Source organism: Cupressus sempervirens, chromosome 2 (assembly GCF_028749045.1).
Source record: "Cupressus sempervirens isolate cs-2001-9-10 chromosome 2, ASM2874904v1, whole genome shotgun sequence".
In the NCBI taxonomy this organism is placed as follows: domain Eukaryota; kingdom Viridiplantae; phylum Streptophyta; class Pinopsida; order Cupressales; family Cupressaceae; genus Cupressus; species Cupressus sempervirens.
This window is the reverse complement of record NC_143119.1, coordinates 533,109,580-533,124,547: the sequence shown is the minus strand read 5'-3', so window position 1 is coordinate 533,124,547 and position 14,968 is coordinate 533,109,580. Positions and strand designations below refer to the sequence as shown.

Sequence of the window (14,968 nt, the reverse complement as noted above, 5' to 3'; positions counted from 1 at the left end):
AATTCTTATCTGATTTTTGTGTCTCCATATAAATATGTTAAAATAATCTTTGGAATTACTTTCAAAAAGGGGGAGATGAGATATGGGAGAAAAGTTACAGGGGGGGATATTTTATTATATGAGAGAAAAGTTATATGTACATAGTGGAACACATAGTATGGGAGAGAAATACACTATGGTGTAGAACTACTCTGTATATACCTTACAAAGATCAATTTTGAAAAATCTCCAAAATAGACTAAGCTAGTATCACATGGTGATGAATAAAAAGTATTTAGCTTTGGGTTGATAAGTGTTTTTATCCCTAATGCCAAAGAGGAAGATTATTGACATATCAATCAAGTTTCTTATTACTGACACACACTTATTCAAATTTTGTATAGCTACCAAGCTCATTGAAAAAATTACAATTTTTCCCATGTAATTCAGTAGCCAATGAGTTCTATAGTTGCTACCGAGTCTTTTGGACTAATCTCAGTGGTTACCAAGTAGATTTAGTTAGTGTGAAGTCTAGTAGTTCAAACTAAGCATTTTATTATACACCACGTTTATCAGTGGTTATCGAGTTCACAATTTATGTGATGCAAAGCCTATGTTTATCAAGCATTGCAATATCTACTGAGCTAGCAATTCAGGTGATGCAAAGCTAGTGTTAACTAAGCTACTTTATGGTAACCAAGTGATTCATTGTTTATCGAGTTGCACAATATCTACCAAGTCACTAGTGCAAAATAAGTTCAAGACTACTTGATAGTGATTAGTATGGACTGAGCTTCTACATCTACAAAGGGCATGATGATTCCAAGTACTGATAGTGGATGTCGAGTATCAGAACCTCATCGAGTCAATCTTTAGAACCTAAGTGTCTTCATGTGGGCTGACTTTGTAATATTTGTGTTAACTTGTGCCATGGCCAACTTTGTAATTTTGTACATTTGATTGGTATATATATGTAATGTATTGTATTATATCCAATGTGTGTGTAGGCAAGAATGAAAATGTGAATGTAAGCATATGTATTGTGAATGTGAAAAGTTCAAGTTACGATAGCAACAAATAATGAATTATAAAGGTCATATCAATACAAGGAGTAATAGTGACAAATCTATCATAGAAAGGTGATCAGTACACTAAGGAATCTCTATCAAAAAAATTAGTTGCAAATTAGAGATCTATTGCTTCATCCTAATAGGTAAACTAGTCAATATCCTCTAACAAGGTAGATCTAATAGTCTTTTCAAAATCTCTTTACCGAGCACATATTTCATTTTATGTTTGGAAATCTTCTTACAAGGTAGATCATCAGAAGTGATCAATGTAGACCTTAACAGGCCAACTTTATGCTGCAATATTAAAGTTTGTGGGTATCATCCCCACCCTAGTTTTACTTTCTATTTGGAAGGTTTTTGGGTCACCAAATTTTTGTGTTCAAGTGTTATGGATGCTTTCATGTTTTTAGTTTCTCATTTATGCAATTAGATCAGATGTGATGAATTAAGTGCTAATTAATTTATTGGATTAAGAATTGAAAATTATTTAAGTTTTAGAAGTTATCAATGCACCCCTCCCCTTTCAGTAACTTAGCATAGTCTTGATTATTTCCAACAAAACTATGAAACATAATCCATTTAATTTGCCGAATGTTTCAACCTATGGTAAGTGTCATTTTTCCAAAAGTAGAGAGCTTAACCTATGTCTTCACATCCAAAAATTTATAAATTTATATTTCAATTTCTCTCTTTTGAATAGCATTTGTGACCTTGCTGTTAACTATTTGGGGGATTTTAGTTAATTAAAATTGTTAGTATTGGCAACCAAACACTCGCTAAAAAATGTCTAGCCCTTTTAGAAATAAGAAGAAGTTCTTAGATAGAGAAAATGAAGATGTTTAGCTTGTGAAAGATGAGATTTCATTGAGGATCAAGAAGCTGACTTGGTTTCCTCCCTCTTTGTTTAGACTTGTATGATTGAATGCTAGATACTTTTGTTGAGGTCTTTTTATTTAATATATCATCTAATTATTTATAATTGAGAATTTTTGTTTCATATATTTAGGTGTATAAGAAGCAACTCGACATTTTTGAATGAGCCTAGACTACCAAAAATGGAAGGAGCTAGATAGAAATATACTACTCAACATCATGTTGCTATGATTTGGGGTCAAAAGCAAAGCTTAACACCCATAGATGTAATAATTGTCACATAGACAAGATGAAAACTTTGTATTACAAACTACATAAAGGATGTATAAATGTAATTATCAGATTTGTTTCTACATGACAATCAATGATAGATATTGTGAAGTAGGGAGAGCATTATAAGAGAATTAATGTTTGAACTGTATTAGGCTACAATTTTGTGTGCTTGCATGGCTAAAGATGAAGAAAATGGTATTTGAGGTGACAACATGGATATAGATGATGAAAAGGATGTTTATGGGTGTTGGTGAGAAGGGATTTAAGTTCAACTTTATTCAGAATAAAATTGTATGGTATAAATTAGAATAGAATTGTAGATAATAGAATAGAATAATAGAATTCGGCTCACCAAAGGTTCACTTTGATCCTAGAAACAATATGCTCATCCTCTTTTGTATTCTAATAAAATTATTAATTGTATTTTGTGACTTGAAATCTCTTAATTAACACTAACCAACATATTATTTTTAAGTTCACACCCATCCACAAAACTAATATGTAAATCAAACATTGACTCACAATTTGAAAGTCTAAAAGATAGTGTATGTATTACTGCATCTCCTTTGACTTGTGTTCTTCACATCCAACAAGTGTTTCTTTTTCCTCTTTGACTTTATTATTAACATCTAATATGGAAATGTGATGAATCTATCAAAAATCCACCTATAGTAGTGAAAAAGTGGATGAGGACACAACTTCACAAATGCTGATGACAATACTATTTATCAAGATAGTGATATGTGTTATTAAAAGAGAGTGGTATATGTCAAATTTGAAAACAAATGATCAAGGAATATATGGAAGGCACTGTCATTAGATGTCAATAGCCAAACAACATAAGGTATTCTTTAATACAAAATTGTATAGATAATGAATATAATTTTTGAGTGCCTTGGGGTATCCTCCCTACAAATAACGAGTTTGAATTATAAATGCAACAAGATATCCTTATTTTTCACAAAGTTCAACAATACTTGGTGATGTCTCAAATGGCTTTTATTATAATAGTTCATTTTTAGAAATTTTTTAATACAATGAAAGTTATGCATTTTTGTGGAATTGTGCAGATGAATTTGTTGCATGAGTATTTACCATGTTATTATACGCATGAGTGACACGATGGTACAATGGAAAAGTTCCTTGATTTTGAGATATGGATTTTGATTTTAAACCTAAAGATGATATATGTTTAGTACAAACATTAAATAGATGGACTCATGGGGTCTGATTCAAACATGACATCAGTCAAAGGGTCAAAACTAGATAGAAAGCTCATGTCGAGCTTCCATAAATTAGACATCAAATTGGAACATTGGCTATAGCAAAATATGTGACAATCACCATCCTTGCCTTTGTGTCATCATCAAAGGCAAGAACATACTTATCAACAAAAATACATGATTTTTTGATTCAAAATTATTTATGTGGTTAATGTAGATATGTGGGCACTATAGCTAGCATTTGTACAGACTTAGATCTTATTCACTGACCACGTAAAGTGGCATTCTATAAGGGAGGATAACTAGTGGAGTGCAATAAGGAATATATATAGTAATAATTACCTTATCGAATTAAATAGTTTATCAATTTAATTATAGATAAATAATTTAAACAAATAATAGATTCAAAATATGCTATTATTTTTTTAGGTGATTCATCTAAAATCACATTAAATTCTTCAATAGAATAGTGCAGAAGTGTTCTTTCAAATGAACAACCTAAAAACACCAAAACTAGAAGTATACAATTTGTATGAAATCACATTACCTTCATCAAACAATTATGTATTGGTATGATTTCATGTGTACCACCTAAAAAAATCAAAACTTAAAACCTACTCTTTTCAAATAAAAAATTATGAGAGAAATTCATAGTTTCTAAAGGATTGAGTGGAGATGGACTTCATGATAAAACCCATCATTTTCCCATGATCACCATCATGATAGATGAAATAAGCATAGCCATGCATCACCAAATCCATTCTAGACACTTCATTCATGGGTTGCACTTACTACAAAATTTACATAATGTATTTGATGAAAAAGCTTTAGAATCATTCAAGAAATTGTAATTAATAGGTGTAAAATTAGCCTCATGCCTGTGCTAGTAGGGAACATTTGGAATAGGGTATTGGCATTGATCAAAGCATCCTAGATAAAGTAAATTTTTCATATATTAGTTATAACTTCCATTCTAGACACGAATGCAAAATGTGGAAACATAGACAATGCACATAAACTATTTTAAAAAGTTTCTCAAATAAATATGGTCTCATGGACAACAATGACAAAAGGGAATTGTTAAAAAAGCTTCACAAATATGGTCTCATGGACAACAATGACAAAAGGGAATTTTTAAAAAAGCTTTATAATTTAAAGGTGTAAAATTAAACTACTCAACATATTCTACATCATCCTTGTTAGTACAAAATTGGGAGCTTTGGAAAATGGTATGGACATCCTTCGAAGCATAAAATATATATGAATTTTGTTGGATGTTGTGGTTACAATGACCTTGGTAAACATGTAATATAAATATATAAGATCTGAGTTAAAAAAGAACAAATGTGCAACTAAATATCACCTTAACCAATTAAGATCTGAGTTAAAAAAGAACAAATGTGCAACTAAATATCACCTTAACCAATGCCTTAACTTGTGGAGGCCCATAGATAATCAGTCAGTAGGTCGAGGTAGGGCTCCTTGTATTCTTTTTCAATCTATCTCCCAGGTAGGGCTCCCTGCATTCATTGTCAATCTATCTCCTAGCATTCTCTATCAACTAAATAAATAATCAATTCCCAACAAAATTGATTGAAATTGATCATTGTTGCCTCGACCCCTTTTTTTGTGAATATGTAACTTTATTATATTTTTTTAATATAAGGAAGGGACTATTCATCAAAAAATAGTGAAATAGTGGGACAAATGCAATGGGTTTTCACATGATGTGGCGGGGGTTTTTGGGTTTGTGCTTTTTTTTAATCTAATTTGTATATTAATTTTATATACATTTGTCCATTTTGAATTACAATGATAGTAAAAAATTATTGGGTTTTGAATTTTTATTAAAATTATTTTCATATGAATTCTATTTATATATATTATTTTAAACAATTGTCCATTTTGAATTATTATCATAAAGTTGAAAATTACATCATAGATCTTGCAATATCATGTAGTTGCTTCAATGTGAAAAAAATTTCATATCAACATCAAATTTATGAGTAAGTAATCAAGTACAACATAAATGAACGAAAAAAGAAAATAATTATTGTAAATTTATATAGTTAGTGTTTTTTTTTTTTCAGTTTGCTTATTTTAATTTATAAAGTATTCTAAGTACAAAAATCATAGATGTTTTATTACATCAAAAATCATATAATTAATTTATTCATTAGAGAGAGACTATAAGGTTGAATTTACATCACCTTATTGTCTTTAAAAAAATCAAAGAAGTATTTCTTTATTATAATACAAATTTTTTATAAAAGCAACCAATGATGTCAAGATTTTGCAAGCTCTCTCATATTCTAGTATAAGGAGAGTTTTTTATATCAAGTTCCAACCATAAATTAACAAATGCTTAATGGATTTTGGCAATTTTTTCAAACCAAATAGACTAGAACTTATTGAAAATTTATTGGTGGTAGAATATGGTCAACATATCATGTTGCAATTTTTCATAGACTAAAGATTTATATATGGATTTAAGTGTTGTCTCATTCTCATAATGAAGATATTGATGAGGACAAACCCATCATTTCTTAGGTTTTTCAATAATATTAAACAAATGAGCTAAATGTAAAATACAACCATAGAGAACTCACAATTTGCAATCAAATTCTTCCACCTCAAATTAACACTTCTAGGTATAGGTTGACATGTGGTGACCTATACTAGTTATATATAGGTCACACAGGGTTGATCTATATAGGGGGTGGTTAAGCAACAACATGGCAGACAAGGAAAGAAGAAAAGAAAAAGATGGATACATGGGTTGATATGTTTATCTCCAACTAATTGTTGAAAGAGGAAATAAAGGGATGGCTCATGTGATCAATGTGGTATTCTTTCAATTTTTTTGATGGTCTTATTCTCTTCAAATTTAGTCTAATCTAGCCCAATTTTGTCTTTTTGGCTAGTATCCTATGTAGCTAGATGGTATAAGTGTAGGGAGAGGAATTAAGGGTGGTAATTATTTGTGTTTTCTTCAAACTTGCTTTTAAATTTCAATAGGTTGTAGGTTGGTATGGGTTACTTGTAATTTGATTGATGATGAAACATTGTACAATAAAATACATATATTATAGATTAAAAAATAAATTTGGTTTTCAATTTTTTCTTTGTATTAACAAATTCTTTTTATTAATAATATTATCATCATCATCATCACACAGACATATACATTCACACATACATACATACATAGATACATACATACACACACACACACACACATACATATGATGTTTGTTAATATGTGATTTTAAAATCACTTGAAATCTAGATTTTTGGTACAAGTCAAGTGCTGATGAATTTCTCATGCAATAATCATATTAGCAAACAAGCATTTCTAGTGAAATGGAACTTCTAATTTATATATAAGGCTATGACTATTTTATCAAATCTAAATAAATGAGCAATAATATTTAATTCATTCATTTTTGCTTGAGGGACTCATTTTTATTAACTAACTATTAGTATTTTATTTAGTAGTTTATTTAATAGCTTATTCAATACTTTATTTAATCATTCTTGTTTTAGTGACTAATTTTATATTTGGTTGATCCTATGATTTTACCCAATGACTAAATTGGTCACTTATTTAGTCACCTATAGTTGTAGATTATAAAAAATAGAATGTGATAAGTTTTTGTCACATGACTAACATTTTTAGTGGTGTGACTAAAAAATTTAGACATGTAGTCACATATTTTCCAAAATGTACTAGTGTGTCATAGACAATGGGGAATATTCCTCAAAGTGCACCATGGACTCAATTTCAAGGTGAGGGAAGATTATGGGTATCAATTGCCATCAAAGGGTTGTCAATCTTTCCTCAACACCATTCATGACTACTCCTATATTCATTTTTATCTCCATTTCAAAGCTTGTGGCTTCCACTACATCACGTCTTCTTCTTACCATTCCTTCAATGTGTGGGGAATGAACTACATAACTCTGTATTTTATTCCATCCCCCTACTTTGAAATTTCATTGAAACCACTTCTTTTTATTTGATTTACCCTTTTTGTCAGATAGGCTATCTCCTCTTGGACTTCCAATTTTATAATCTTTAAAAGACTTTGCACAAATAGCCTCAATGGTATAGCTTTCACTCTAAAAAAAATGTAGCCATATGCTGCAAATATGTGTGTGCGTACTTTGAACCCAGAGACTTCATAGGGCTAAAGGCCTTCTAATTTCTTGAAAAAATTGCAGCATCAAGATCCTCAGTCATAATCGATGCATGGATTGATGAATCAAGATGATATATTTGAAAATGTAAGAAATATGTTCCATTTGAAATAACTTTACCCTTCTTTTCTCTATCTTCCTATATATCTAGCCCATAACCACTATTTTCCTCCTACTCAAAATAAAGAAGCTTAAGTTTTCTTTGTGCAGGTGAAGTGACTCTAACAACTATCCCAGCTTCAACTTGTTCTTATGTGATAATTATCCCAAAGAAATGAGATCCTTACTTTTCCACCTTGCCACTGGTAGGCCTTCCAATTGGCAAAGGCCTAATGGTCACTATTCCATTGAAAGCATCCTTAAGAACATTATCAAAATTTATTTTTTCAATAGGCACACCAAGCTTGCTAAAAAATGGTGCAAAAATGGTATTTTCAATGCCCAAATTTCCATTATTGATTGCCAAAATTGTTCACTACTAGATATACTCCAACAAAGAAAATTATTTCTTGTACCTTTACATCAAGAAACCAATGATCCAAGGCAGTTAATGCATAGGGAATAATGAGCCTACTTGATGATCCAAGATATGGCACCAAGAATAATTTATAATCATTATTAGACCATGACATTTTAATAAAAAAAATTCATTCTAATCCCCTTCCAATCATCTTGAAAATCCCACAATGCCCTATCATTCTGACAAAATTAATTAGGCCCCTAAGTGGGTTTGGCTAAAACAAAAAAAATTGTTTCCAAACAATTAAACTGCCGAAGTGATCCATTGAGCCCATCATACTAATTATAATCAAATTCAACCACCAAATCATCAATTAAAACTCATTTTACCATTGATTTGCAAACTGTCAATTTCATGCCAGGATGTCCTTTGACTGGCCTTAAAAACTGACACAAACATCTAACCAAGTTCTAAAACCATACAAATTGATTCTTTGTTCCACAATCTCTTACCTTGTCAAATCTCATCTCATGACGAGTTCTCAATCAAAAGATATTGATTTTCAAAGTTGCCCTTTTAGAACTGCCTATAAGAAAATAAGTCAAAAAACAATAAATCATGTTTGGATTTGGCTTTGAAAACTAGGCAAACTGACACTTGGGAAAATGAAAATTGGAGTGTTGGTTCATTGTCACAAGAAAAATATAAATCTATGATTAGAGCTAATGATGAATAATATGACACATTTGGTGAGTGGTCAAAGTAGGCTACTCAAATTTGCAAACTAGATACACTAATAGAAAAGTATTTTTTGCAAATAGAATGGACCTAGGAAAATGTGTAGACGGATTTGTTAGAACTTTAAAATTGACACACTTGAAGTATTTTTAGAGGAAAACATAGTGGTGCAATCTATTTGATCTCACCTATCATGGGTTTTGAGTTATAACATCCCAAATAGGTGTACTAACAACTCAAATTGAAAATTGTATTTGGAATCACATTCAAAAATTGATCAAATGGATTTGTTATAAGCTCAAAATTCAAACATAGCAAGTCTCTAACTCTAAAATGTAATGAAAAGGAATTTTAGCATTTTAGTCGATTGTGTCAAAATTATAGCAAGTCAAATAGGGCTTCCCAGAATTCAAAATATTTTGCATTAGCATGACAACAATAAATGTCCAAATTTGAGGGGTTCAAAACCTAGTCAAATGGATTCAAAAAAACTCAAATTCTAAAACATAGGTTCTCTAGTAGAGACACTAAACACTCACAAAATGGCTAGTCATGACACATTACTGAGTGCGAGATATTAAATTGCAAACAAGGCCTCTTGTCACTGTTTGACACAAGTGAAAATGTAGATTTGACAATTGCTCAAAACAATACTTCACAAAATAACTCATAATGGTAGTTTATCTTCATGAAACACATAGGCACATTGAATGCTAGGTGTTAGAAATATTAAACACCTCATAGGCTTCAAATGGATAGTCAGGTAGATACACATCAAAAAGTGTTTATAAGGCTCAATTTCTCAATGGTACTCAAAATTAGGGCTTCAATTTTGAGTCCCAATAGTGGATCTATCTAGGGATGCATGTCCCTTATGGTCATGCTAAGGATTCAAATCTCTAGAAGAAGCAGTCCATTCCCAAAACAACAAAAACTTCTCTCAAACAACTTTATTGAAAGAATGAAAGAACTACTCCTACTATGTACAAGTGATAAACCTGAGCCATCGAACTTCAACAAAAATTCTTACCTCTATCATAGATCTGATTTTCATTTGAACTTAAATGAGGTAAAATTCATTTTAGTCTCACTAATTAGATTAGCAACTCACTTGGTAGAATTGAATCTACATCCTCACTTTCATAATGCATATAAAAACTAGCTTCAATTTCTACAACTTGCTCATTATGAAAGTTCTAATCAACATGCTCAAAAGTATCAGACTAAAATTAGAATCTCCTTCATTAAATGAATCATGCATGCTATCAATCTTGAATATGAAGGCTTCATACTCAACTTAAGGAAAAGGATCACACATACCTTCAAATTGTATATCCTTGTGCATAACCAACTGATATTTGAATGAGCAATCAGATTTGTACTCACACATGTCATCAAGGTCATAATCTAAAACTAATCTAAAATCTTCAAATGGTCCTTTGAAATTAGAAAATAAATTAGTCATCATGTTAGAGTATTCATTATAAAACTTAGTACAAGGTGCATGCTGATTTTCAATAACACCTTCATCAAACACCTTGTTATGCACATCATGAGATGCAACATCATCATCATAATCTCTATCACATCCAAAAGAAAAAAAATCTAATCTCTTACAACAGTAACACAATGTATCATCATTAACCTTATTTTTAACTACATCTAAATATTCTGTCTTCTTCAAACAATGGATTGATAACTCCATGCAAAGATCCTTTATCGACATTATGACAAGTGATGTGTTGAACAACATCAAACTCTTCACCATATAACAGGTTCATAAAAACATTGAAACCACTTATAACATCACTATCATGGACACTTTTAGCATATGAAGAAGAAAAATTAGAATCATCACAAGAAGACACATCTTTCACTCCACCAATGAAGCATGTAGAATATGAGTCAATATTACTTGCATTGTTTTCGTTAAGATGCTTCAAATGTCTTGCAAAAAAATCATCATTAGGTGTTGATGCATTAACCTCAAAATCATTTGCATATTGCCGATTACCACTACTTGCATCTTCAAGACATTCATCTACACAATTAGGTAATCCATCCTTATAGATAATCTCTTTGTCTTCATATTGTGTAGACAACTCCTTTTCACCACTTTCAACCTCAAGCTAACTTACATAACTCTAAACTAGAAATTCACTTTTAGATTTAAGAAAAGAACTCATATATATACTACCATAAGAATGTTCACTTCCATCATTGCTTTCTTCTTCCCAATTTACATCAGATTCATGTGAAGGCAAACATGTAGTATTATTGTCCTCTTCTTGACTCAAGAAACAACTCTCATCATTGTATTCACATGATGCTTCTTCACAATATGTCAAATCAAAAACTTCACCTTCATCACTTGACACATTACTTCTAGCTTCTTCTTCCTCACACTATGATGAACACCTTTCAACTTCTTGATCAGTTATGTTTTCAACATAAAGAAAATCATCAACAGGAGAAGAAACCACTGAATTTATATCATGCATATCTAACTGATCAAGTGAACTAACTCTGTCATTTGTTGTTATGATACCAAAAACATGTGTCCTATATTCAACAAGAATAGACTTAGCTCCTTTTTGCAATAAAGAGACTTCACATTTACATATTTTTACCTCTGAATTTTCAACAAGATTACTTACAACAGCAAGGGCACCTATTTGCTAATATGAAATTAAACACTCCTTTTGACATTGATTTTTCCTTTGCACTTCATCTTGCTAGCAAAAACTCCTAGAGAAGTGATTCCTATTTATCCCATACTTTATATTGTTTTTAATCTCTATTGCCATCATTGATGCTTGATGCAAAGTTTTAGGTTCTTTATCTCTTAATAGATAACTCATCTTCTTATCAAATGTGTCAAAATAAACCACTAAACACACTTGATCATTTGTCTTATAACTTTCAAGAATCTCATTCAAAATCTTTGCAAATCTGATATTAAACTCAGGAATTAATTTATCATTCCTAATTTGAATCTTCAAGAACTTATCAAAATAGTTAGAGATGTCTATTCTTTCCCTGAATTGCATCATGGAGGCTGAAAGTAATTCATCCCAAGATGAAATTGAACATGCTACTAGAAAGGAAATCCAATCCCTAACATCACCTTCTAAATTCTGAACAAACAACTTCATATGAACATCTCCATGAGCAATCTCAAAATCACCAATCAAGTCACTGAACATCTAAACATGGTGACTGGTTGAATTTTCATGATTCACACTAAAATTAGGCAAATATTTTCTAATATTATATAGCATAGGGTTTGGACAACCATGATTACCATTGAAATTTAATGGCATATATCTCTTGGTAGAGATAGATCTATAACTATCATTAACTAGTTGCATACTAGATGAAAGAAAACTTGCCATTCTTCAAAGATTTGAAACTCATTCACCAATAATAAATCTCAGATTCACAACTTACAACAAACCTAGAGTTCTTTCAACCAATTCAAAACTTTGAACATAATTCCAAATGTAAAAATATTTTGCTGAATCTACTTTCCACAAAGTATGTTGAGATGTACTAAACCATGCTCCTATTTAATGCTAAAAACCATTTGATAGAGAATATTTTGTAAAGTTTTCTTTCATGTAAATAAAGTCATATGAAAGTGGAAAATACCTTTCAATACTGATGCCTACAACTACTTCAATGTTGCAAATAATAGCAAATTCAGATTTTATCTAGATTTAGTAACATTTGCACAGCATCTCACGTAATTCTTTCACCTATTGTCAAGAACTTGAAATGAATTCTTCAAATATGCTTTTTGACTATTGCATCCTTCATAATACCTTCACATTCACAAAGCACTAGTGCAAAGATATAACTTTGAGTCACTACTCACTTAGTGAGAAATGGTTTACCAAACTTACAAAACATAACAAGCTGGTCCAGAATTTAAAACAGGTATTTGAAAACTTTATAGAACACTTGGGAATTTCATACTCTTGACAAAGTGAAAGAACTTGACATTGATTTTGAATTATGATAGCAACTTATCAAAAAGCCAAGTGACTTTCATACTATAATTTATTCAATTTAGTCAAACTACTATTGTCAATGAATAAGGATACTAGGGGACATGAAACTTCAACAAGGAAATAAGAAACACAACTTGCTATATATATTCTATATCCAATCCTTTTCATGCCAAGGATTTTGACTTCTTCTATACACAACTCCCTAACAGAGTCGCTATTTTGTTGGTGTTTTGAAATGCTACAGGTTTCAAATTACCCCAATGAGAACAAGACACATCTAGGGGTAGTTAATTCCCATCCTTAAAATGCCCTTTCAAATACCAAGCCAACCATAAGGTAAGACCCTTCTTCTACTTCAAGCTCTGCAAAACCTTGCTGGGTGGACCTTTGATTCATTTATATGGTACCAATGCAAAAGCATATTCCTAAATCTAATAAGTAGTTTTAACCCTTATATCTCCTAATACTTATTCAATAACATATATTTTCATTAGGTAAGTGCAAGATAATGCAATTCATAAGCTGAGTGAGGGCATCCTTTTTAGCTCTTTAACATGAAAGGGAAAAACATTTGATTATTTATGTTGAATTCAAAAAAAACCCAAATATGCAATAGTAAGAACAAATGATCCTATAGCTGATCAGTGCCTTATCTATTGGGAAATTCCATGAATTAAACACATGCATATGGATACCTAAGACATATTCATATATTCAGATATCTAATCTATCCATTCACCTTGTAAATAGACATCTATGTTCATAAAGGTCTCACTACTTAATGAATATCCTCCTAATGAAACATAAAACTTTGTCAAGTTAAATAAGCATTTACTTGGCTATTTTTTCCAATAAAAAACTTATCTAGACATACAACCTTAAGGGATTGCAAATGAATTTAAACTCTTTGTTCTTAAACAAAAAACATTGCAAATAACAAAGGAAGGAGACAAGAATAAAAAAGAAACTAAAGAGATTTCTGCTCAACTGTATTCATTTCCTTAAAATTATACATTCATATACATGAAATCAAACATAAAAAATACCTAATAGATCTAAACTAGTTGTATTATCTTCACTAATATTGTTCATACAAAAGAAATTGCTAAAGAAAATGTGGTGTCACAGTAATGAAAACACATCAAAATTGGAACCATTGGTCTCACAAATCTAAGAAAACTCAAGATTAGAACCTCTAAGGTATCATAGTAGTGAGGCCTTTTTTCTTCCAAATTGGAACCTCTACAATGAGAAAGAAAGAGAATGATATAGAGGAAAGAATTCCCAGATCTATTCTGCATTTGACATGTGTCCACTTGATAAACCTCCTCAAGAAGTCAAAAGAATCTCTCTAATCTCTCTCTACAACTGGTGAATCAAATTCTCCATTATCACTAAAAATTGGAGCCAAATTATACCAAAAAGGAATAATGTTCTCAAAAATAACCCAACAAACCTTTTACCATGTGTTTTTACCATGTCTATAACTTCATCTTCAATTTCCACCCATTTCACTAAGAAGGCCCAAAATTTACATTTCTACTTATTACTTGAACTAGTGAGCACCTATGCAAAAAAAAACTCCATAATCAAAAAGTTCATCTTCTCCTAGTTTTGATGATATATAATAAGCCTATATCTGCTTATCGAGAATTCCCTGAATCTTGATTTGAAAATCAAGCTCCTGCTATGCTTCAAGATTCCATTTGCACAAATATTTGATTTTTTCAAAGGTTTGAACTATATTATAAATTAAAATCTGATTTAAAATTTTGACCTACACGTAGATTTGAGGAAGTTTTAATAAAATATTAAAATTTTAAAACTTTTCAAAATTTCCCACCATTCTCCTCTGGGTCAAACCTGTTGACCAACCCTTGCCATGTGCCAAGATGTGATTAGCTGACTACTACTTTTTCATCTGATCCCTACCACTTGGATGCCATGTGGCATCATTTCATTCATCCTCTATTTTTCCATGTCAACATGCCATGTTGTCAGTCACTATGTCGCTATCCTAGTCAGCATTCTGCCATGTCATCAATGACATAGCAACCTTGAGACACATGTCATTCTCTACCACATCAGCACCTTGGGAAGCATGCCACATCAAAAACCTCTACCACATGTCACTGTCAA

General features: G+C 31.1%; 1 pseudogene; it reads right to left on the bottom strand.

Annotated features, from left to right (window-relative positions):
* Nucleotides 1-7,414: 7,414 nt before the first annotated feature.
* On the bottom strand, nt 7,415-8,084 carry LOC149573304 (chaperone protein dnaJ 15 pseudogene; annotated as a pseudogene).
* Between the last annotated feature and the right edge of the window lie 6,884 nt (nt 8,085-14,968).